Genomic DNA, 25,189 nt, shown 5'->3' with positions numbered 1-25,189 from the left:
GAATCGTCGAGCAGTACACACACACACACACACACACACACACACACACACACACACACACACACACTTGCGAGCTCGCGCAATGAGAAAGGCGTCATCACACGAATCGAGTTGTGTAAGGGTATATTTGTTCCAGTTGTGTGTGTGTGTGTGTGTGTGTGTGTGTGTGTGTGTGTGTGTGTGTGTGTGTGTGTGTGTGTGTGTGTGTGTGTGTGTGTGTGTGTGTGTGTGTGTGTGTGTGTGTGTGTGTGTGTGTGTGTGTGTGTGTGTTTGTCCATAATTCTTAACTGGCGCTGTTGGCCGGCCGGTTAGGTTAGATAGATGAAGTTTAATGACGGATATACAAACAAACAGAGAAGTTAATTGACAAATGGGCGGATTTACGGAGACTGGTAAAGACTCTGACATTTATAAGCGATGGAAAGACTCATATACCCTCTAGTTTGTTTGTTTGCTCGTTTCTTTGTCTGTTTGCAGTATTCCTTAAAAACTAGGGCAGAGATTGGACCAGATTTGGTGGGTAGATAGCCCATGCCACAGGGAACAATCAATTAACTTTGGAGACTGATCCGATTCGTATTACAGATTCTGGATCCGGAAAACACTTTTTGCGAAACCCTAATCAATGATGAGAAAACCTAACCCATTATGAAGGGTGGTTTGGAAACTACGTTGCCCTGGTCGGAGAGATGCGTCCCACTGGGTACCTCTGCCAGCGAAGTTGGAGAATCTCATGTATTCACCCGTGTCTGTCTGTCTGTCTGCTTGTCTGTTTGTGTACAAGATACAGAAAAGTTTTAATCGGATTTCAGTGAAAATTTGGTGGATAGGTGGGTCAATGAAGAGCTGACTGGATTTTGAGATGGATTCGGATTCGGATTCAAGACATTATATTGGCGTTGGCGAAGGTATGCGTAATGAGGCATAATGCGACCGCAGAAATATGAAGAAAATTCTGGTAAGAAAGAGGAATTACACCAATAAATCACAAATTTTGAGTTGGCGGAGGTATGCGCTGTCTGCGTAATTTCTAGTTAATTTTTAAGTTTATTTACCGTAGAAATTCACAAACTTGTACAGCTTGTTTCTTTGTTTATCAGTTTTACATATATCTTACTTTGGTACAAACAGGTCAGTCCACTTCCCGAAGTCCAACTGTGTGTGTGTGTGTGTGTGTGTGTGTGTGTGTGTGTGTGTGTGTGTGTGTGTGTGTGTGTGTGTGTGTGTGTGTGTGTGTGTGTGTGTGTGTGTGTGTGTGTGTGTGTGTGTGTGTGTGTGTGTGTGTGTGTGTGTGTGTGTGTGTGATTTTATTTTTGTCGCACCTACATGTGCGGCCAAATCCTTTGTTTGTCCCTAACTTTGTTACTCATGAGGTTACTGAACACTGCTGAAGGATGAAATCTATCAAGCTGCAACCGCAGGGTTTTATTAACGTGCGTGTGGCATGCATGTGGGGTGCTTCTGGAGTGTTTTTGGGGTGTTGGGGTGGTGACTATGGTATCTGTGGATATGGCTATCAAAGCTGTCCTTTGTCCTGTTGGTGTACCAACATGAGGGGTGCGGCCAGACCTAATTTACGTCTCTAGCTCTCAACAATCACTGACTGAGTCACTGCAGTGTTTTGAAGGATAGGGCCAAGGCCCTGGGAGGGTGTTGAGGAGGGGTCATTGGTGGTGCGTCAGAGACATGACTGGGGTGTCTGAGGTGCGTATGGTACGCATCTAGTCGGCTGTGTACCTGCTCTGTGCCGGAAAAACCATAAATATGACAGAGGGACAGGAAAGATCACTGGGGTGTGCGTCTGGGGTGAGTCAGGGGTGTGTCTAAGGTGCATGTGGTGTGCATCTACTGTAGTCGACCACGTACCTCCTTCAAGCCGGAATAATCATAAATAAACACAGAGGGACAGAACAGACTACCAAACAAGCCATAGCCAGTCGAAATTATTTCTTTCTCCTCAGTAAGTGTGAGGGGTGTAAGCAACTATTAAAGGTTTCCTCTGCCCTGAATTTTTAATGAATCTTCAGTAAATGGAGTTAGTTTACTGCACGCCACTGTTCTCCCGTCCCGTCAACTTATCCTCTGCTTGTCCATCGCAGTTATAGATATTGGGGAATGTTGTTGAACAAGGTTTTGGAGCTTGGTGAGTTTTTGGATGGTCGAGGTGTAATCCATAGTCTGAATATAATAATACCGTTCTAATACTTTTTATTGACAATTTATAAAATATTCCTCATCTGTAGGAAAGCAATGCCTGATTTAGCTTGGCTTTAATTTTCCTTTTTACTCATTACCTTCGCCAACGAAGTTGGAGGCGGTTATGTACTCACACATGTTTGTCTGTTTGTCCACACGATATCTCAAAAAGTTCTCAATGAATTTGAATGAAATTTTGTGGAAGGGTGGTCCATGGTCCAAGAAAGAATTCATAAAATTGCCAGCGTATCCCGCACAACATCTCCATATGTTCATGATAAAATTCAACGAAAATTTGTAGAAGGGAGGGCTATGGGCCAAGACAGAATCGAATAAATTTGGGGGCGGATCCGGATCCTTTATATCCCGCACAGTATCTCCAAAAGTTCTCAATGAATTGCAGTAAAATTTCGTGGAGAATGGGCCAAGAGTCTAGGAACAATTAATTAAACTTTGGGGCGGATCCGGATCCTATGTAGTCCACACAGTATCTCGAGGGATCCGGATCCGGATCCTTTTTAATGGCAATGGCACTGGCGGAGGTATGAGCTCTCTCTGAGTGCTTTCTAGTTTCTGAAATGCTTTGCATTCCGCTTTTCGTTTAACATACGTCTATTTTTTATTTAAGTACTTAAAATGATACAATAAAAAAAAAAAAAAAAACAGGGCATTGTTCTCTTACGGGGTACGTTCTCCAAACATTATATCTTCCTGAACAAAGAAACTCTGTAAACAAAATTAATATACTCCTCCATTTTTTTTTCCTTTCTGATAAAATGTAGTTTCTCGGATCCAATAAATTCTGCCTCTTCCAGAACAGACTTTTTTTTTTTTTTATTAGGCGCCGAAACATAAAAGGAAACTGTAGTAATGGACTTCCTTTGGTTGTCTATGCGGCTATTCTCTCGGAAAATTTTCTGACGACGAAATATTAAGAATCTGGAATCTCTGCTCTTTTCTGTCCGTCCGATGATGTATATCTAACTGAATTCTTGCTCCAATATTCAAACGAGTATTACTTATTTTTCAGCTTCAAGAGAAACGTATCGAAGTGAATGAGTTAGAAACATTATCCATTTATTACATTTATTTTATTTTTTCTTATGTTACCATACCAAGGAGACTACTTAGCATAACCACCTTCGCCACAGTTACCACAAGAAACACTCTTCTTTAAAAGCTTCAGAACCCCAGCTTATTCTTCCTACCACCAGATGATTCTGCTAGGCTTATGGGGATTTTTCGCTCTGACAGGACAAAAGGACAAATAAAAGATATTGTGGCCTGTAAAGTCTGATATAATCAAATAAAGTCATTTTAACTTTCAGGCTGAAGACATGACAGACATTATGTCCTTGCCACTAACTGATGATTTTTACGAAGCTTCGGGGAAATCTTTCACAACAAAGGCGTGAATAAATTTTTTTGTCTAACTTCTGAAGTTCGGAAAGTCCATCTTAAGCTGAATAAAGCTGTCCACAGGTAGAAGAATAAAACAAAGAATACATGATTGGATTACAAGCTGAAGACCTCGGAGCGAGCAATGGATTATGATTCTATCTGTAATTCCTACAGGAGGTACTGGGGAGGGACGAGTTAATGTGCTGTCACTACTGTGACTGTGCAATTCTACCACTGGGTTTTATAAACGTCCTTTAACTCAATCCCTGTCTCCTGAAAAGAGGATGGTGGACTGTAGAAGGAGAACTTCATCACATAGTCCACCTGGTTCACACTTCAGATGAACCTGGGACAACTACAAAAACAGCAGTAACAAAGTCTACAGAACTACCATGTCTTATACATTCTGTTCTCGCTGCATCCATATTATTTTATTCAGGTTTGGAAAGCAACCTACTTAGCGAAATAAAGTGGTCCGAAAATAGCAGGAGTATAACGTAAAAGCCATCCTGAGGCTGAAAGGAATAAATGCTTTGGCTCAGATGTCTTATAAACGTTTGTCTTGATAAAGTACTCCTGAGCTGATTAGTCTACAGTGGTTTTAACGCATTCAGCCGGAATACCGATACGTACTTTTCGTCTTATTCTGACTAACACCAGGCAGCTCAGGGGAGTACCCTCTTAATGAGGGTTAACTGCATGAATGTCATACGTTTTATTTTACACCTGCTACCCGATGCATTTGTTAAGTTTAGGACAGGTGACTCGTACTGAAGGGGTCCAAAATTATCTCCCCAAGTCCCATCATTACTAGAGGCCTCCACGAATCTTAAAACAATTGTTTGCATGAACTAAGAATAAAGTTCAATACAGAGGTTTCAAGAATAGCCTCGTCAGGCATATGACTGGTAAGCGTATATTTTCCCCTCGTCGTTCCTGTAACATTACCATGACACTTTTTTACTCTGTACTGTACAGTGTTCGTTCTCACCTCTTTTCTACCGGTTTAGCTGGAGAGTTTGGTGAGCAAGGGAAAGCCTTTCTTTTGCACTTCTTATCTTCTGATCAAGCTCAGCCATACACTTGGACCAGCATTCTTGTCGGTTAAGGACGTTCCCTAGCACTTCTTTCTTAGCGATTTATTTTGGATATGGTTGCTTAATATCCTTTTATATGTTGTTAATCCAAGGTACGGTAATGTTAGAAGAATTTAGGTAACACAGAATAGGATAGCATTGTGTAATATGCAAAATAAACCGACGAGAAAAAGGGCCTTAGGAGTTGCCTGGTATGGGCTTAACTGGTCTACTGTAATTTTCCTATTACGTTTACTCATACTTACACTTCACATGTGGATTCTTCAAAGCTGCATACATCTCATTTTTTGCATGAAAAATGGCCAAATTGAGTCTAAAAGTGAAGCCAATTTAAACTGGGGAAAGTTGAGGGTACTGGACGAGTAGACATAAAAAGAAAAGTAACGAGGATGGAAGAAGCAGAAGTCAAGAGCAGGCATTTGGACAGGCCAGAGCAGAGGTCAGGACAGAAGTATGCCAATAGAAGAGTTTACTGTGTTCCAGCTCTTTCACTCCCATACCAAATCTTGGATACTGGATGCCTTTCAAACATCTTAAGACTGATGAACTTTATACAGAATGATACAATAGCAACAGTAAGAAAATTTTACGGTATATCGTTATGCCTACGGAAGAGCACTGAAATCGATAGCAGTACCATTCATTATCATCGACGAGAAATTGTCAAGAATAAATATAGGAGGAGGTCGACAGTGAGACTAGGCGTGATAAAAGAACTACAAAGAGTAGAAAATCGAGGCTAAGGACGTAGGAAACAACTGACATCAAGGATTGGAGAGAATGGAGGAAAAAAAGTGGGAAAACCCGTTGCTGTGTTATTAAAGAACGAGAGAGAGAGAGAGAGAGAGAGAGAGAGAGAGAGAGAGAGAGAGAATGTTTGCTTTCCCGTCAGACTGAGGCATATCATCAACCAGCAACACCACCACAACCAAAATCGCCTACCAACACTATTAACACAACGAACATTATTGACCAACACTACATCAACACCATCACCACAATCAACATCACCTACCACCACTACAACAACCAACACAACCATGGCTCAATCACCAGCGACACACCGAGGCAACAGTAGTAAAGTCACTAACAGCTTCACCAATTACAGTACTGTAATGCTGCCAGCACCACTATAGCCTGTTTGATCGGATCTGAGAAGAGACGAGATTTAACCTTTTGAAAGCTGGCAGCTAATTGGTTGTCCGAGTGCATTCTTAATGACGCATTGTAAATTATTTTTATCATATGGGTTTCAATAACTGTTTGACGAAAAGACCGCCAAAATAAAATGTTATGCATATTTATTTGCATATATTAACTTTACGAACGGGGCCTTACTAAGTAACATGGCCTAGATACGTGTGAAATTTTGAATTCTTGGGACAAATCAAAACACGTCCAGGTAAAGTTTTATGTGCACCTTGATTTCTTTCTCATGTTCGCGCAAATTAAGGCAATTCTGTCATTACTGCGACAGTCTGCAGCCGAATCGGTGGAGTTGGCCTGCAGTCCTAATGAACCCTGGGTCAAATCTCCGCTGGTGCAGGGAACAGTTTAAGGATTTGAATTTCATTGAAAGCAGACTTTACTAATATACCAGATGACCAGCCGACATGTAAAAATACCCCCGCTAATATCAATACACTAGCACAGCCCTAGCATGTATTCAACATGGACCGTAGGTGTCAGCACCGAAGTGGTGACATGTGGAGGTGCATGGATGAAGGAGGACTACTGGACCTTGGTAACGGGCTGTGAGGCCTATGCCGAAAGTCGGACACAACAGAAAAAAAAATCGGAATTACAATAAAATGTAACATACTCCCCGAATTTTGATGAATGATATACGGAGGGGGGGAGGAGTTGGCCGCTCATGGAATGTCCCACGTGACCAAGCAGACGAATATTCAAATTTACTCGAGAGCGTTTTGCTGTCGCATCAGTTTGAATTAAATGTCTGCTTTCGCATTGTCTGCTTTCGCATCATCAGTAACTTTTCTATCTTTTTAGTTTCGAATATGTAGATACTACTTACAACAAAGCTGTGACAAGGTATGGGCTGCGGGGTTTTAAAAGTGACGGGTAACATACAGCTTCTTCACCCGTGTTCACCAGCATTTTTCATTGGAATTCCTATGTTTTATTAGGTTAAATTTCACATAATAGGTTAAAGTTTACATAATGTCGCAGTAATGACAAATTACCTTAAACTGCCTGAACACGGAGGGAAAGAATCAAGGTACTCATAAAACTTACCTGGACGTGTTTTGATTTGTCCCGGGAATTCAAAATTTCACACGTATCTAGGCAAAGCCCCTTTTTTAAACTAGTCAGTGAAAATAACTATGCATAACATTTCATTTATACAGTGTTTTCATTAAACGATCAATGAAACTCATATAATAAAAATAATTTGCAGTGCGTCATTATTAATGAATACACTCGGACAACCAATCAGCTGCCAGCTTCAAAAGCTTAAGGCTCGTCTCTTCCCAGATCTGGTTGAATAGGTTATAGTAACGTCATCAACCACCGCTACCACCATAACAGGCATCATCTTCCAACACTACCACCAAACAAGGGTGCACCCAGGATTTTGTCATGGTAGGTGGGGGGCAGAAAATTTATCATTATGCTTGGTATACAGCTGCTTGGGGAAATACGAAAATACTCGTTACAACCATGCAAGCGAAGCTGTTTTCGTTCAGCTGATAAATGAGCGGCCAGACACGCCCGGGCCCGGCCCGACAAGTCACTGCCCGACCACGATGACAGAAGCTAATCAGCAGGTAGATACATTCAATAAATTTTGTTTTTAGCTGTATTCTTTCTCATGAGACCAGAGAAACCCCTTGGGATCCCGCTCTCCAAGGGAATGTGCCGAGGGCTTCAATTGACATGCTCCACTACGAAATTTAAACATATTTCTTGTTGTAACACTGCTTGCATGAATTCTAAATTAAATATCGGATATTACGCTCATACTTTTACATGAATGTTTTTTTTTTTTTTTTCTATGTTTACGGGTGAAGTCAGCAATGGTAACTGCCCCATTTCTGGGTTTTATCATTTGATCAATAGCCAAGTGTTTACCGGCGCACTTCGTTGACAGAGCAAGTCAGGAGCATAGAACTGAACATTGCGCATGTGCTAAATGCTACGGCGCCTCACTATACGCGCATCCAGAGAGAAAACGTGAGAAAGTAAATATTTTCGGTCAGTTATTCTTCCATTATTGTTTAACTATAGGCTATCTAATCTGGATATCTCAGTAAGCCACGCCCCCTCCCCTCCCCCGAGCTGTCCGTTATCGTACGGCTGGCTGGGTTGTAGGCTTTCACTTACCATCTTACCGCAGAGCTGCTAAGATCTCATTACATCCATCGCGCGATATAAGAATGTTTTAATACGTTTACAGTTGCAATTTACTGTATTTGTACTACATTATTTTCCCTTACACCACTATACTCGTGAATGTTTTATCTATGGAAATTAGTTACAAAAGGGTAAAGAGAAACTACAGTAATAAAGTTAGAACCATAATAAGTAGAAGGGCTGAAAAATGTTTATACCACTTTTTACTCATCACTGATTTTTACAGCAACTACCGAATGAATTCAAGAATAAAGTAAGAATTCTCAGAAATAAAATTATTTTGATTACCATTGTCACTTAAAGTTTTATGGAAAGTATGGCAGCTCCGAGGTACAGAAATTTTTATGCAAAGATTTGCTAGTGCATGGACTTTGATGATGGGTGGTGTGCCCTACCACCTCTCCCTTGTCTCCATGTGTACCTCCCCCCCCTCCCTCTCTCTCTCTCTCTCTCTCTCTCTCTCTCTCTCTCTCTCTCTCTCGTAATGTACAGTACAGTTGTGTCAAGGCGTCTGAGGCTGATTGTGCTTAGCGACGGTTGGCAACACGAAATGGCGCCAAAATCATGCCAGGCACTACCTCACCCACTCAGCCTGTCACACGTCAGTTACCTCCCGTCATTTTGAGGGGGGAGGGGGGTGGTGGACGTCTTCCACCCCTGTTACCCCTGTTAGCCTGCTGGCGAACCTCGACTTGTCAGCCAAGCCAGGAATACTGTCCTTAACGTAATCAAGTACTCTGACCAGGAGCAAAGCGACCAAATTGAAGATGTGAAGAAAACCTTTGAGGCAACAAAAGTTTCAAAGGCATTAATTAATAGGCTCAAAACTCAAGGCAAAAGGAGTGAGCATGGGGTAATTCAGTCACCATTTCACCAGCAACGGCATGCACCTGTACCTGGGACAATTGACTATCTTGCAAACACTGTAACCACTGTACAGTACATTACCAAAGAGAAAGTATAGTGGTGTAAGAGAAAATAATGTACAAATAACTGCAGATCTTAAGGTATTAAAACATTCTTATATCGCGCGATGAATGTTAGGCTATTATGAGATCTTAGCAGCTCCGTGGTAAGACAGTAAGTGATAGCCTACAGCCCAGCCAGCCGTACGATAACTTTGGCGCTGTGGGAATGGGGCGTGGCTTACTAAGATATCCAGACTGGATAGCCTGCTGCCTACAGCTCACGGGAAATGTTGAAAGTTTACGCCAAGATGAAATTATGATGATACGCTAATGTGCAAACGCTCTCTCGATCGTCACGCGCTCACAAAGTGGACTTAACTAGCATCTAGAATCGGCAGTTCTTTAACAGTTCGGCACGTCACGCTGGCGCGGCGCACGAGGAAAACAAGTGTTGCAAGAAGATTCAAACACAAAGACTTAGAGATAATTTTTGTTAAATGACAAAAATATGACGGACATTTTCTTCGTCATTTTGAATATTTTAATACATGATATAATATGGTAAACATATGTATACAAACAAGCAGAACTTTCTAGTTTCCAGATTTTATTGTTTTTTAATTTTTTATTAAACAGATTTTAATATTAATACTGTATAAAGGCTAAAAAATAATGTAAATTTTGAGTATACTATTTAAATGTATGATCTGCCGAACATTTCTAGAGATTTCTACGCACTTCATGAATATTCTAAAATTATATGTAAGGGGAGTGGCGAGTTTTCAGCCAGTTTTATCAGAACTAATATAGTGTCAAACACTACTACTGGTACAGTGTAGAAAAGATTAAATTACGGTGAGAATTTGATTTATTTATTAAGCTGCGCAAAGGTGTTATCTCGCTCCGTGATATGCGCAGTGTTAAATATTATAGCGTTATTTTGCATGGCAATAATCTCACGACCACAGACAAATTAACTACATAAAGAAATCAGGCCTGGTTCAGAAGAGTGATGAACATAACGCTGAAATATTCCCACTGGTAAAAAGTTTCAAAACGGGCAATGAATTGTACGGTTTCACACAGGAACATCTCGCAACACATACAGGAAATGGTGATCAGTGCTTCTCATCGCTGTCTACAAAAAAAATCTGCTAGATATCCCTTTGTGAGTTCCAGCTGTTCAGATCTGACTTTAGATGAGAGTAGGAAACAGCATACATTTCGAGTGATTACACCTCGAAAATGAAATAGGAGTATGCCATTAATTCTATTTAGATATATACCGGTAACTAGAAAAAGCATCCACGCATCTTTTCAGGGGTATTATCCATTCTTCTACAGTTCTCCATGGCATACTGTTGTGAACAGGAGTTTTCAGCTCTAACAAAAATAAAAAATCTGAAAACAGAAAGGCTTATTTGTGTTGATGAGATGAGCTTTTGTCTCAACTTAGACCTAATATAAGTGAGATTACATCACAAAATCAAGCTCATACTTCTCATTCAATCCGTATAATCTGTGAATGAATCGTGTTTTTAATAGATAGATAGAAAGATATAGATAGGTATACATATACAGATTCATATGTATACAGATAGACAGATAGATACATAGACAGACAGACAGACAGACAGATTAACAGATAGACAGATATAATGCAAACGGTTACCATTCTATGAATAAAGCAATACTAGGAAATGATATTTTGTTTTTCAAGTTGCAAGATGTTCCTGCATGAGGCCATACAACTCATTGCTCGTTTTAAAACCATTTACTACTGGGCATATTTCGATGTTACGTTGCATCCCTCCTATGGGCCAGAGCTGGATTTTTTTTTCTTATAGTTTGTAGTCATAGAGGTTATTGTCATGCCCCCTCCCCCCCCAAAAAAAAAAAAAACATGCTATAGTGTTTAACACTGTACTGAAAACAGAGGAGAAGGACACCTTTGCACAAATTAGTATATAAATAACAAAGTCTCACCTTAATTTATTCACTTTTACACGGCACTAATCATTATACGTGACACTACAGTACATTAATTATAATACGAGTGGCTGAAAGCGGCCGCCACTCTCCGTACATATAATTATATTTTATTCATGAAATGCGTAGACATTTCTAGAAAAGATCGGCAAATCATGCATTTAAAAAGCATAAACACCTTTAAATATCTGGTATATATATATATATATATATATATATATATATATATATATATATATATATATATATATATATATATATATATATATCCCATTGGAGCCCCGTGTCCGGAATATTGGAAAGACCTGGAATTTTTCAAGTCTTCATAAAGTGGGGAACCCCCGGGTAGGGACCTATGAGCTTCGCGACTATAAGCCGATAGGCGGAGGGCGGTACGCTTAGTACCCACCCAGTGCAATGCCTGGCCCGGCATCCCTGGGATCCAATGGGATTATATATATATATATATATATATATATATATATATATATATATATATATGTGTGTGTGTGTGTGTGTGTGTGTGTGTGTGTGTGTGTGTGTGCATATGAACTGCACCGAGCTAAATCTGAGGACAGGAAAGAGTGATTTGTATGCACCTGTTCTTCCCCTTCTGGCTCTGCTTTCCTTTCTACACTTCCCCTACTCCTTCATCTCACATACCTGCGGTCTTTTATCAAATCCCTTCCCTTTCCATCTTCCACATACTGCCTACTAAGATTTGTGCGATAAATTCTCTGCTCCAGCTGAGTAATCAAAGCACGCGTGATAAAACTCATACCGTAATGTGGATTTAACATACTCAATTGCTTGTCTGATGTTGCCCCTGTGTCAAGTGAATTTAATTTCCGCTATTATATATACAGAGAAATGAAGAGATGAGTAGGGGGAAGTGGAGAATCATGGAGAAACGGATAAAAATTCTTGACAGAATTTCTCTCGGAGGGGAGATATGCAAACTCTCTGAAAAATGCGGAGTGATTTATGTTTGTGTCGAACCAGTAGTCAGTGATCCACAGTTCTCGTCTGTAAGTGAAAATACGTATATATGTAAATATGTTTGTATGTATGTTTTCCTTAATATCTGTATACATGTATATGTATTAATGTGTTTATGTATTAATGCTTGTTTTTTTGTATGTGAATATGTATTTTTTCCATTTTTCTGCTGAAGGAGATTGCTACTGATAATGTCCTAAACCCACGAGACCGTTCTGAAGCAGAATATAACCATCTGTGATAGCAAGAATAAACCTGAATGATCGTTACCATCATGACGAGGGTAAATGTCTATTAATCTGTCTCTAATCATGTATTCGGCATTTTTTTCAACCTCTCTGTCCTTGTATTCGTCTATGTTCATCTCATTTACAACACTTGAATCTGGCTGGATTAAGAAACTTATGTTATTCTGAGATCTTCCTTATTATATTTCTATATGTTAATATACTTGTCTGTGCATCAGTAATTCATTAGGTGAAACAAGAAACATCTCTACCCATCAATCCACATGTCTGTCCATTCACGTTTCTGATGCTCATCTATTTATCATGTATTACATGACAAAAAATACAATACTCTGACTCAGCACCACATCATTATGCTTTCTGTACCAACTAGCGGATAGAAAAAATAAATCTCTTTATCCATCCATTCGTCTCTATTCATGCGTGTCAATCATTCTATCCGATATTCCAGGTCAAAAATTCTTTAAGTAAAAATACTCTCATTTAACATCAACAAATCATTCTATCTCTTTCAATCAGCAGACGAAAAAAAAAAATGTCTTTTAATCTATCCTTATCTCTCTCAGTCTATCGTGTATCCATCAATTCCTCTAAGTACTATCTCTCCGTCTGACCGTTTGTTCAATCATTTATTAATTTACCTATCATGTATTCCACGACAAAAAGTGCAAATCCATCCGGCAGCATTACTCTGACTCAGCACCACCTCGTTATTCCACCCTAGCCCTCCCCTTCATTCCATCCCAGGGGTCTGCTCATCACGTATGGCGCTCCCGTGTTTAGTGAGCCAGGGCCAAAAGATAATGGACAGACAATGGAGGCAATCTGTGACATTTCATGCTTCCTTGAGATTTTGAGAAATTGCTGATGAAAACTTGTGACAAAGGAGCTGAAACAGAAGATACGTGGAAAATAGAGGACTTAAATGAAAATTTTGTTATCAATTAATAGGCGATTAAACTGATAGGTGAAAACACGTGGAACATGATGAAAATGAAAATAGAAGTCTATAAAATTGTCATCCTATATACCATCAAACCGCCCATCTATCACAACGACAATTCAGCAGGGATGATCTTAATGTCAAGAATCTTTAAGCAGCAAATCTATAGGCTCGTTTCATTTTTTTCTTGTAATAACTAAAACTAACTGACCATAGTGTGTTTCCCATTGTAGCATCAAAGCAAACTAGAACTTTTTAACTGTCCTGTGGACAGTCACTAGTCTCCATCTACTGTTTCTCACAATGACCTCGACTCCACTAGGGAGACTTGGATTTTTGTTAAGTAAAACGAAATAAACTACGAATCAGTCCGCCAAGTTTCAATTTCAGATTACTTGCTCAGGTCCAGTTGAAATCTCCAGTAGACATGACTCCCTTATCTCATTCACTCATGATGCTGATATGACTCTTTCTGCCACTGCACGTAAGGGACTTGTAAATTTTTTCTATCAGCAATGGGCCTTGCCAGGACACGTAACCTGGATTCTTCAGATTCCTTCCGCAGCCTCCAGTTCTCCTGGAGCCGTTGCTAAATTCTGAGGTGGGAATAATAATAATACCAGCATAAACAGTAGTCTCAACCTGTGTACAGTAATAGGAGGGGACTAAGTAGTAGATCTTATTTAAAACAATTTCCTAAGACAGATAACGAAAGTGTCGACACGAATAAGTGTACTGAAGCTGCTTTTGTTAGAGAAGAGAGGTAAAGTCGACCCTGAAAACATTTCCTTCGTAGATCTTATTATTATAACTACGAGTTAACAAAAACAATGGCGCTATGTAAGTGGAAAATAATTCACAAACAAACAGATAACGTACGCTTCATCCATGAAAGTGTCCACAATTATACGAGTATATCCTTCATCATGATAATACTTTTTGTCTCTCCATCCTACCGCCAAATGATCATTGGTCAGCTTTTGAGGAATATTTACCGGTATATATATATATATATATATATATATATATATATATATATATATATATATATATATATATACTGTATATGAGAGAGAGAGAGAGAGAGAGAGAGAGAATGGACGTTGCATAACAAAAGTAAAAGCATACGCGCATGGAAATCCGTGTAAAAGAGACGAAGTAAAGTTAGTTATTAATGCGTTCGCTGTTTAGGCCCCCAAAGCCCTCGTCACCATTGTCTTCCTCTTTACTCAAAACTGTTCGGCCATCAGCGCTCAATATAAGGGAACAATAGAGCATTACAACACAGAGAAGCAATTCATGGCGTAATCCAGGGGTTATTACCGCGCTGAACTCATAAGCCCATAATGACGCATTTCCATTACATGTAATAGGAGTTTTAGGTGTAATAACCGGGGTGTTGGTTTAACGGGGCGGTATCACGGGTTTGGTGATGCTCCACCATATTTTACACACGTTACCCCTGGCAAATTTGGTGGGGACGTTGTGTGTCTTAATGAACCGCATTCTCATTTGCATGAGACACATCCTAGCACCTCTTTCTTTACGATTTATTATGCCTACTACACGTCCATATTCTCTTGCATTTTCATGTTATCTATGCCTTCTTAAATCAGTATACCGCAGCCCGCACCAATAATACGCGAGGATTATTAAGGCGCTAATTAATCTTGTTGGCATCGTAGACTTCGTATCTCATTACCGGAAAAAATAAAGTACAGTACTACACCTAAGAAATCTCTTGTATAACTTCTATTACTTCTTAAGAGTATCCCTAATCCTCTCATTACGATAACCTTTCTTTATTGTAATTAGCCTACCACAGGGCAAATCTAACTATATAATTTTAAAAGAAGTTCTAGTAGCGAGAAATTTAACGTCACTATATCTAACTCTTCCAGCTTGAAAAGTCTCATCTGAGCTAAATATACTGTAGTATGGGGTAGCAGTAAAAAATAACGAGAAAAACGCCACCGCATCGAATGACTCGAGGTGAAACACGCAGAGAAAAATTGCTGAGCCCCTGTTACTACGATTTCCCCACACAGTCAGTGAAAATACAGCTTAATATCTGGACTCGACTAATAACGTAACTCTTGTCCATTTCGCTGTTTGCCTCGTCCTGCGCTAAGGAGAGTCGCGATCTACGTAATAAGTTAAATTGGTCTTTCTTTTTCACAATTCTCTTTTACTTTTTTTACTCTGTCTTAGGCTTCTTTGTGTGTGTGTGTGTGTGTGTGTGTGTGTGTGTGTGTGTGTGTGTGTGTGTGTGTGTGTGTGTGTGTGTGTGTGTGTGTGTGTGTGTGTGTGTGTGTGTGTGTGTGTGTGTGTGTGTGTGTGTGTGTGTGTGTGTGTGTGTGTGTTTGTTATTTGCTTTTCATTTCAATATTCACAAGTGCGATATGTTTTCCATTTATGTTTATATGTTTGTTATATCTTCCTTCCATCTTTAGGTTCTTTTATTTGCCTCCAATTTTTTTCATGTTCTTTTTTCAAACTCTCGCTTTGATGTAGTGTTACCCGTATGTCTCGTGTTATGTTTGTCAGTCTCCCCTTTAATGTGTTTTTATCAACCTTTCATTTTTTTTTTCTTGCCTATTATTCTTTGATTTGTGATTTTACTTCCATCTCCTATCGAAATTATGTCAGATATTCAATGGCGGATATTAGGAACTGATTTATTATGCTTTACGAGCCTCCAATCAGCCTGCCAAAGAGGGGAGAGATGCAGGTGAGGATGAGATCAAATTGCATGTATCGTCTGCGAATATGGAAACTAATTTGCACAGATATATCCACAGTTTCTACTTGTTCAGGGATTTCTTTGTTTGAAAGTGACTTTTTGAAGAACAAGAAACAGCACATAGTATTCTAACCGATAACGATGATGAGTAGCCTATACGCAGATAAAGGATGATCTTTCAGTAATGCAAAATTACATTATGAAAGTTGTCTATACTAAATGATATATATATATATATATATATATATATATATATATATATATATATATATACAGAAAGCTTAACCCTTTCAATCCGAGGATAATTTTTCTTAATTTTATCACTTCCCAGATGAAGCATTCAGCAGAGGAGGGAGTGCACATGGTCTTCATAACCTCTTTAGTTCGACGATTTTTTTTTCTATTATGCATCCTTGCTACCGTCCAACAATTTTATTTTGCTGAGAGGGAAGAGATCGAGCTACAGGGTTTTCATGGCTCCTGTAGGCAGTTTAAGATACTGTTTCAGAATAATTTATAAACCGCGTTTTTACCTGACCTCGAGGACGTAGTCTATTTATTGTTTTAACTATTTTTGGACGATTTTAATGACGATAGGAAAAGTTTTCTTTTTCGACCTGGAAGTGTTAGATACAACCTTCATTAATCCTTCCACCAGTAAAGACAGCTCCTAAGCTGAATACAGTTGTCTGGTGATGGCAAGAACAAAATAAATAATGACGATCTGAGATTCGATGGGTTACGAAACGCCGGCCATCGTTAAAAAATAAAAGTATCTTTTAAAATAACTTTTGTTGTGTTCAGCGGTGATATTCAGCTTTTGTGGAAGTGTGTTACGTAAGTTATAGCCGTTTCTTTTCAGTTAAACGAGACCGACCGCAACCTAACCGGACCGTGAATGCCACATCCTTCTCCCCTACCCGTGGCATTCTTCGGAGTTAATGTCCATATCAAGAGATATATTTCAGATACACTGATGGCTGTTCATCTTCAGTTTATTGCCTAATCCACTATTTTATACAACTAAATACACACTTAAGACAACTGAATATAACAGAGGGTTAACAGACGAAACATTCTAATGCTACCTGCTCTAAAATCGTGTGTATACCAAAATATCAAACACCTCGAAACTGCAGCCTCCATACAAAAATTAATAAGCAAATAAATAAATAAACCTAAAACCTATAACAACTGGTCGAGAGAAAGCATGTCCTAATAATGAAGTTTCGGTTACGAGTAATGGAGTAGCGGTTACCATGTTCATTTCTGGACCTACCTGTTCCTTGATCCTGGGTCACGAAATTTAGAACGTGACGGACATGTTAAGCGGGTGTCGGGCTCTTGTCCTTTCATATACTAAGACAGGTTCGCACTGTCAGGTCATATCGATCAATGCACTCACTCTTAACCCACAAAAATATAGCCAAAACAACACCTCGACTTCTAATACCATCATTTCCACTACAAACATCTCTTTCTAATTCTTGCTTACCCAACATGGGAAAGAGTTAGTTCTGATTATAATTCTTCCTCTAAGGAGAATGGTTTTAATATCTGTATATATTGTAATTCTTGAAACTAAAACGCCTCCAAGCCTTTCAATCGCAGCTCTACATTAGTGTCTTGCTACACTAACCCTCATTCTCTTACAGTCATCTACTTTATCCTTTAACTTCATTTTCGGTCTTCCCTTCAACCATTCTTATCTCTTTTACTCATTTTCTTTAAAGATTTCTTTCCCTATGAACATCCCCACATGTCTGAAGGACCTCACAAGTTTCCTCTTTAAATTCATGGCTTCCACCTCCTTTCCGCTTCGCCCACGCCACTGTTCACCTGTTTCTACCCTCTTCATTTCATCTCCTCTTCTGCCCAGTTTCCCACAAGACTCCCCAGCTTGATTCATCTCACTCTTCATTAGGTCCCCTTCCCCTCTACCCTGTTATTGAATTACACAGAGCTGTCGCCTAATGCTTCAGTAATTTCCATTTCGACCATTACTCTCATTCAACCGTCCTCTCCTGAATATGAAGTATTCTCTGGATTACGTATTCATTTTAGTTCTACCGACGAAAAGTAATTTGCTTTGTTGTACATGCCTTTGAAGATTTTCAGCTTTGTAATGTTGTATACAATTATGCTTACAATTTAATGAGCATTTCAGTGTATATTTTAGGTGTTCGCATTAGAACAGATTGCTTCCAAGAGGATTGCATGGGGTGTTACAGTTCAGTACCCTCATAAACGTGTGTGTGCATGGGAACGTATGCATATGAATCGTCTTTAGTGAAAATAAACGATAACAGACTTGAAAGAATATAAATGGGTTGTGCAGACTGCATACAGTGCACAGTTAAAGTGGTTTGATCAAAGGGTAAAGAAATGTGTTTAGATCGTGCTGCCAAGCACACGCGCACACACACACACACACACACACACACACACACACACACACACACACACACACACACACACACACACACAGACCATGTATATGACTAGGGAGATGAAAAGTTACAATCGACTAAAATTCAAGGATGAGAGGATAGCAAAGGAAATAACTTAATTAGGTAAGTTAATGTGTCAGTATGCAAGGTACACCTGACAAGGGATAGAAATAATTGGATGAAGTATAGCACGAACGGGGATGAAAATTACATGAGTTGTAAACCATTTTCTTTCCACTCTACAACGTACGGAAGGAGTCGGACAAGACGCGCCCTTTTTGCAGAGGGGAAGAGAAGGTTAGATGATATTTTAAGATAAAGCGTTACCTAGCCACTGGAGGCGTCCCACTAAGTAAAACAGTATTAATGCTAACTGTGGTATTGTTACGGAAATCGCATATAATACCCATGATATTATATGCGTGTGCTCGCAGCGTCTAGGCTTCATAGTCACTTCCTGCGGAGTGAGGCTACACAGTTTAGCTGTGTTTGACCTGACAGCCAGTAGAATGGTTTTAGTCCTCAGGTGTTGCAAGATGAACTCAACTAGGTGAAACATGTTAGTGTGGACAGTATCATTTACAGACTATGCAAGAGAATTTATAAATTCTAAAAGATAAGTTAATGGAGGTGTGGCCTATAATCAAGTGCGTACCAGTATTTAAACAACAGTTCTCCTTTTCTGAATTCTACCTACCCCATTTGTAATACTAGAGGCTGAAACAATAGTTTCCTTCACATATCTTCTTACCCACATAAGTCCTTCAGAAAAAAAAAAAAATGAAGCAGTTTCGTCTGTAAAACCTTCACATTCATGTAGCCCACCTGCGTCACTCATCAAAAAATGGACGGTACATTACAAGCAGGTGAATTAAGAGCATAATTTATGTTAATTTTCTTCGCGCATGTTTCGAGTACTACGCCATTTTTCGAGTAGCCCTCCTCCCTGGTTGCTCTCAGGCAGGTTATCAATACACCGACACTGGAATAATGAAAGGAAGCGGCTGTCCCGGGGGAAAGTCTTAATTATAATGAGTCGGTGAGGCGGAGCAAGGAAAGGGAGAAAAAATGTGAGTAGGCATAAAAATTGTGTGGCCTTATCAGGGGATAGAAAGCTGGACGACAAAATGAAGAGAAAAAGGATATGCGAGGAAGTAAGATTTAAGAAATGAAGAGATTTTAGCAAGTTTAGAAGAAAATGAAATAAATCGGTTCGGTTCTGTTTTTTACATTCAAATTTTCATTACTAATAAAAGATTTTCTGCAGTCTACAAAGGATCTAATGCAATGAAAGGGTTAATTATAATGAGTCAGGGAACAGGTCGGGCAAAGGAAGGAAAATGCTAGTCAGTATAATAACAGGGTCGGCTTGTGAGAAAATCGAATGAACGATGAACTGAGGGTACGGTACACGAAATAATAATGGAGAGAGAGAGAGAAAGAGAGAGAGAGAGATGCGAAAGAAGAGGGGAGTACGAGGGATGGTCTGGCCCTTCTATTTCCGTCTTGCTACTACAAGTGATTTTACTCGCACTGATTAGGGGAGGCCTGTCTTTGTAGAAGAGTTAATGGCGACAAGTTCGGGGAGTGGATCAGGAAAAGGGAACACAGATGCGAGTGGACACAGGAAAAAAAGGAGGCTTGCAATGGAACGGAGGGATGGAGGATGAACGGAGGGTCGAAATGGAACGAGGAAAGAGAAGAGAACGAAGACGAAACTTTTACAGGGATGAGATTGGAGCTTACACTGCATTCTTACACCTATCAGACAACTTTATTTAGAAAACTGGAAGAGGAATGTTAATGATGATAAGCCGATGGGCCGGGGAGGGAAAAGGGAGTAAAATGGATGTAGATTTAGAAATAGCATCGACCTGGGAGAAAACGGAGAAATGAAATACAAAATACAGAGAGTGAAGACACGTGAGGGAGGAATAGGAGAGAGGAAGAGATGAGGGACGGATTTGACAGTTCAGGGAGAGAATGAAAATTAATCCCTTTAGAACTTTTTTTTCTGTAACCAGATGATTTATCCGGAAAAAAAAAAAAATAAATAAATGAATAAAAATGGTTTGGTTGGTCATGAAAGGGGAGAAAATTATAGGTATTGATAAAAACAGTGTCGGCTTGTTAGAAAAAAGAGAATTGGGGAATGAACTGAAATACAGGAGATGAACCGAGGGAAACAAAATGAAGGAAATAAAAAGAACACAAGGAGGACATGGGGTAGATGAGGAAAGGACTGTGGTTAATAAATCATTCTTGCTACTGCCGGATGTCTGTCTTCACTATAGCACGAAATGCCTCCTGTAACGGAAGGGGTTGATAGTAAAGAGTCGGCGGAGTAGGTCGTAATGGGGGAGAGAATAATGCGAGTAGGTGTAAAAGCACAGTAAGTTTGTGAGTGAGCTGTAAGTCAAATGACAGAGAAAAAGGAGAGAAGACATATGCTAAGGTGGGAGAAGAGTATATTGATGACAAGACTGGGCTTTATACTGCATTATTGTTATTATGAAGGATGTCTGGAAGTGGAGAGCTTTAGGACAAGGAGTCGGCAGAGACAGCGGATAGAAGGGGGGAAAATTCGAATATGTATGTATACGTGAAAGTGAGAGAGAGAGAGAGAGAGAGAGAGAGAGAGAGGTTGTGGGGAGGAGGCAGCAGTTCTGACACTTGCAGTAATACTCGCTCTCTCTCTCTCTCTCTCTCTCTCTCTCTCTCTCTCTCTCTCAAGCGCTACACTGACTCTGTAATGGTTGGGGTGTGAGGCAGTCGAGCTCTGGGATTGCTACAGTCGGTGTGTGTGTGTGTGTGTGTGTGTGTGTGTGTGTGTGTGTGTGTGTGTGTGTGTGTACCCTGACACACACACACACACACACACACACACACACACACACACACACACACACACACACACACACACACACGTATTCAAACACATTAAACTGAATATAAAATCAATGGTATTTACTCCACGGTCCACAGGAAGCTTTTTGGTGAGCACAAATTTTCAGGCTCAGCGATTTCCACAGTGATTTTGCTCCAGTCTACCAAATTCTTTAGCTTCTCGAACTGGATTTCCTCCTTCTTAGTTGCTCTTCCTATCCACCAGTTCCTAGTATTTTCTCATTTCTCTTCCATTAATCGCTTCACTAAAATGACGTTTGTTACTCTGAATCCTTTTCTACTACCAGACGATTTTTATGCATGTTTTGAGGACTCCCTCGTCATGAAGGATTAAATGTATGAATTTTCCAATGCCTCCTGTTCAAAAGTTTCTTATCTCTCTCTCTCTCTCTCTCTCTCTCTCTCTCTCTCTCTCTCTCTCTCTCTCTCTCTCTATATATATATATATATATATATATATATATATATATATATATATATATATATATATATTTTAAGCTGCATGAAATCGTCTGATGGTAACGAGGTTAACATTATAGTAATATCCTCTGGGTGATGGGATCAATAACTTCCATAATATCCTGTCCTAATATCCTACCAATATCCTACCAATATCTTCCGCCATAGCCGGTCCTTATGCTTACCAATATCTTCCGCTACAGCCTGCTACATTATCATTTAATTAACTCCCATGTATGTTCCGGTATAGCCAACCTCAGCATCTCTCATTGGTTCCATTTTCCTGCTACAAGCTCTCAAGTATCTGCTAAAGTCAGTTTTTATATCCTTCCATCCCTCATGTGTATGCCTTTACAGCCAGTGTCACTATAGTTTCCTCTGTAGCCAGTCTCAGTATCTTCTGCTATAACCAGCAACAATATCTCCCGATGCCTGAGGATGCCTTCATGTGGTTGCACCTCAGCCTTGTACAAACGTCCCTCAGTTCCCATCCTATCATGCCAAAACAAGGGTGGTGGACTGCAGGAGAAGGGTAACTTCAGTCTGCTGTCCACTGGGTTCACATTCAGATGAGCCTGGAGTTGCAACAACAACAACTACTACTATAACACTTGCAGTTGCTTCAGCTACAGCTAGTCAGTGTATCTCTTACTCTAGGTAGTCACAGCATCGTCCACTATCGTCTGCCGTAGCTAGTCACACAGGATATTTTATTATATTCAGTCAAAATACCTTCCACTCCAGTCAGTCATAACATCAACCTCTACGGTCAGTCACAGTATCCTCCAGGTCCCTCCCAAATATCGTTTCTTCGTTTATTCCCCCCTCTCTTCATCCCATTCTTACTCTTTTCTTCGGCACTAACATTCAATTGTAGAGTTCGTTTTGTAGCGATTTTCATAAATTGTAGAGTTCAAGTTTTGCAGCGATTTTCACAGTTTAACTCAGTCGTTAACTGCATAACAACCCTTTCACAACAAGGACGTCTGTCATTTAAGTACTTAATATCTCAAAGCTATTTTATTTTCTTTTTTAGCTGAGAGACCTTCCGAACTGGAGGGATTAGACGTTACCGAAACTGGTCCCTTTACCAATACGGGGCTCTCCTATGCTGACTGTAATCGTTCGTGAGCAGAAGGAATACAGCATAAGAGAAAAATCTGTATTATGGAGTTCGTTACTAGGAAGACTTTACTGGAGGGCGGGGGTGCTAACGTAAGATCATTAGTTATTCGAAGGAAGGAGAGAATCCAGTACAGTACTCGAAGTAGTGAGGCAAGCGCATGGTATTTAAAACTCTCTCTCTCTCTCTCTCTCTCTCTCTCTCTCTCTCTCTCTCTCTCTCTCTCTCTGATCTTTTCAGGGTTCTGCCAATAACATTTAGCTAACTCCAATAAAGGAAGTAGGATGATGGCAATAATAATCGTATATTACACACGATTACACTGACGAAAAACGGTAGAGTTGGTACTACCCTTTCGTCTTACTTATAGTTCATCCATTTTCATTAGGCTGGAGGGTGGCAGAGGGGTAGCCTATGCTTTATTTTGCAGTTCAATCCCGTAGCTCAGTGGCAGAATTAGAAGAAAGCTACAGTTCTACATCCTTTACATATCACTTTCCTAAGTAGATTTTTAGATGTTTACATAGCAATTTTACGCCTAATAAAAGTGAACAGAATTTTCAAGAAAATACAGATCATCAGTAGCATTACAACCATATTAACCATTACTGTTGTGGTAGGTACGACCGTAGTGCCTAAAGCGCAACATGCAAAAATGAAGCGTTAGAATGTTGCCTGATGCAGTTCGTTAAGAAGGCTTCAATTATTAAATAATGACAGAGTACTTCATTTTCACTGGGTACTATAATTATGGTTCTCTTAATTTCGTAATTTACCTTTTCCCTGGTACATCAACATAATGGATCAATTCATAACCGTTGGATTTTGGGCCAGGATGAGGAGGGTAAGAATACACAGTCTACTGTATAATATATATAATTCGATTTTCGAAGACGCTGAAAACAATATTGAACTTTTATTATACTTGGCTAAAGAAAAGACAATACATGTCACTGCACATAAGTCCTAAATGAGATTCTAGCCCCTGCTTCACGAGAAAGCTCTCCTAAGCGAAAGCTAAATGTCGGACAATGGTGTACACCATGTTTCAGAGGACAGCCAAAATAAAACTCGAAAACTACTATCGCGCCCAATTTAATGTAAAAGAATTTAGCAGCAACTTGTAGCCTGCCGTGTAACGTAGTTGCATTCTCTTTGGCACTGACTTCGTGTAACTTTTTCCGTACCGATTATTCTGAACATTATACTTGAGAATTAATATGTGTAATTCAGTCCTACGCAAGTCGACATAGTTTGCAAAGGACTATATTGAGGCATAAAAGTCAAGATAAACTGCCGAGAATGAGGAAGAAGGGCTATGAATCCCCATACGCCAACAAGAAAAAAGCCTTACTACAGCGTCTCTCTAAGTTGTTGAAACACGCAACTCCAACCCTTTGTCTGTACTTCTGGATAGGTGATGAACAGACTGGGGCTTCACTTGTCTTCACCCAGAGGGACATTTCGATCCTAACTTCTTCCATCACTTAACCCTCACAGCACACTAAAAAACGGTAATTTAGCCAATCCTTATCATCCTTTTCCGGCCAAGGGCGTCATACAGTATACTCCAAAGTTAGACTACCGTAGTCCAAATCATTTCAGCCGTGGGAGACCATCCTGCATCCCTGTCTGCGTTTACACACCGGAACTCATTTGGTCACCTGTCATTTTCGAACCGGGACGCGATAATCTACTGGCTTTTCTGACCTGAGCATTTTACCACCATGCCAGTTATGCGCTTATGCAGTGCGAGTGAAAACAGAACACTGAAGACTATTGGCATGTAAAAATAAAGTGGTGCAGGAAAATCGTCTTAAAACGAAAGTTTGACAGGTTCCAGATTCGTTGTGACAACAGATAACCACTTAAATCAATGTAATCTTTGGCACTTCTTCTTATATCATAACAAAAGGAAAATAAAATAAATTCAAAATATATTGTTTAATCGCCTAAATATTTTTTTTTTCACTTTTTTTTTAGTTGTATCTCATATATCATTCCTTTAGCTTTTCATTTTCATAACTTTTGTTCAACTCTTGCCATCTTCAGATAATTTTGTAAAATCTGGGAGCCTTCACGCAGCGAAAGTGTCAAGAGTGATAATTATGTACTAACCTGTTTACAACGCGAACTTTTTAAGATGAAAGAATTCGCTCTGTGATCGTAAGAATAAGATACTATTAGGCTTCGTCGTTTTAGGGATTAATGCAATGTACGTGGAAGATCCCTCAGTGTGAGCCTTAGTCACCACACATACAATGAATATACCTTTTAATGAGATGATGGTGCTGGACATGGACGTCTTCATGTGGTGACACCGATACAACCGAAGGACTCCACTGCCTGGT

This window comes from Coenobita brevimanus, chromosome 14 (assembly GCF_032717465.1).
Source record: "Coenobita brevimanus isolate Jiangsu-jjx chromosome 14, ASM3271746v2, whole genome shotgun sequence".
NCBI classification, from domain to species: Eukaryota; Metazoa; Arthropoda; class Malacostraca; order Decapoda; family Coenobitidae; genus Coenobita; species Coenobita brevimanus.
Note: the sequence above shows the minus strand (reverse complement) of the source record.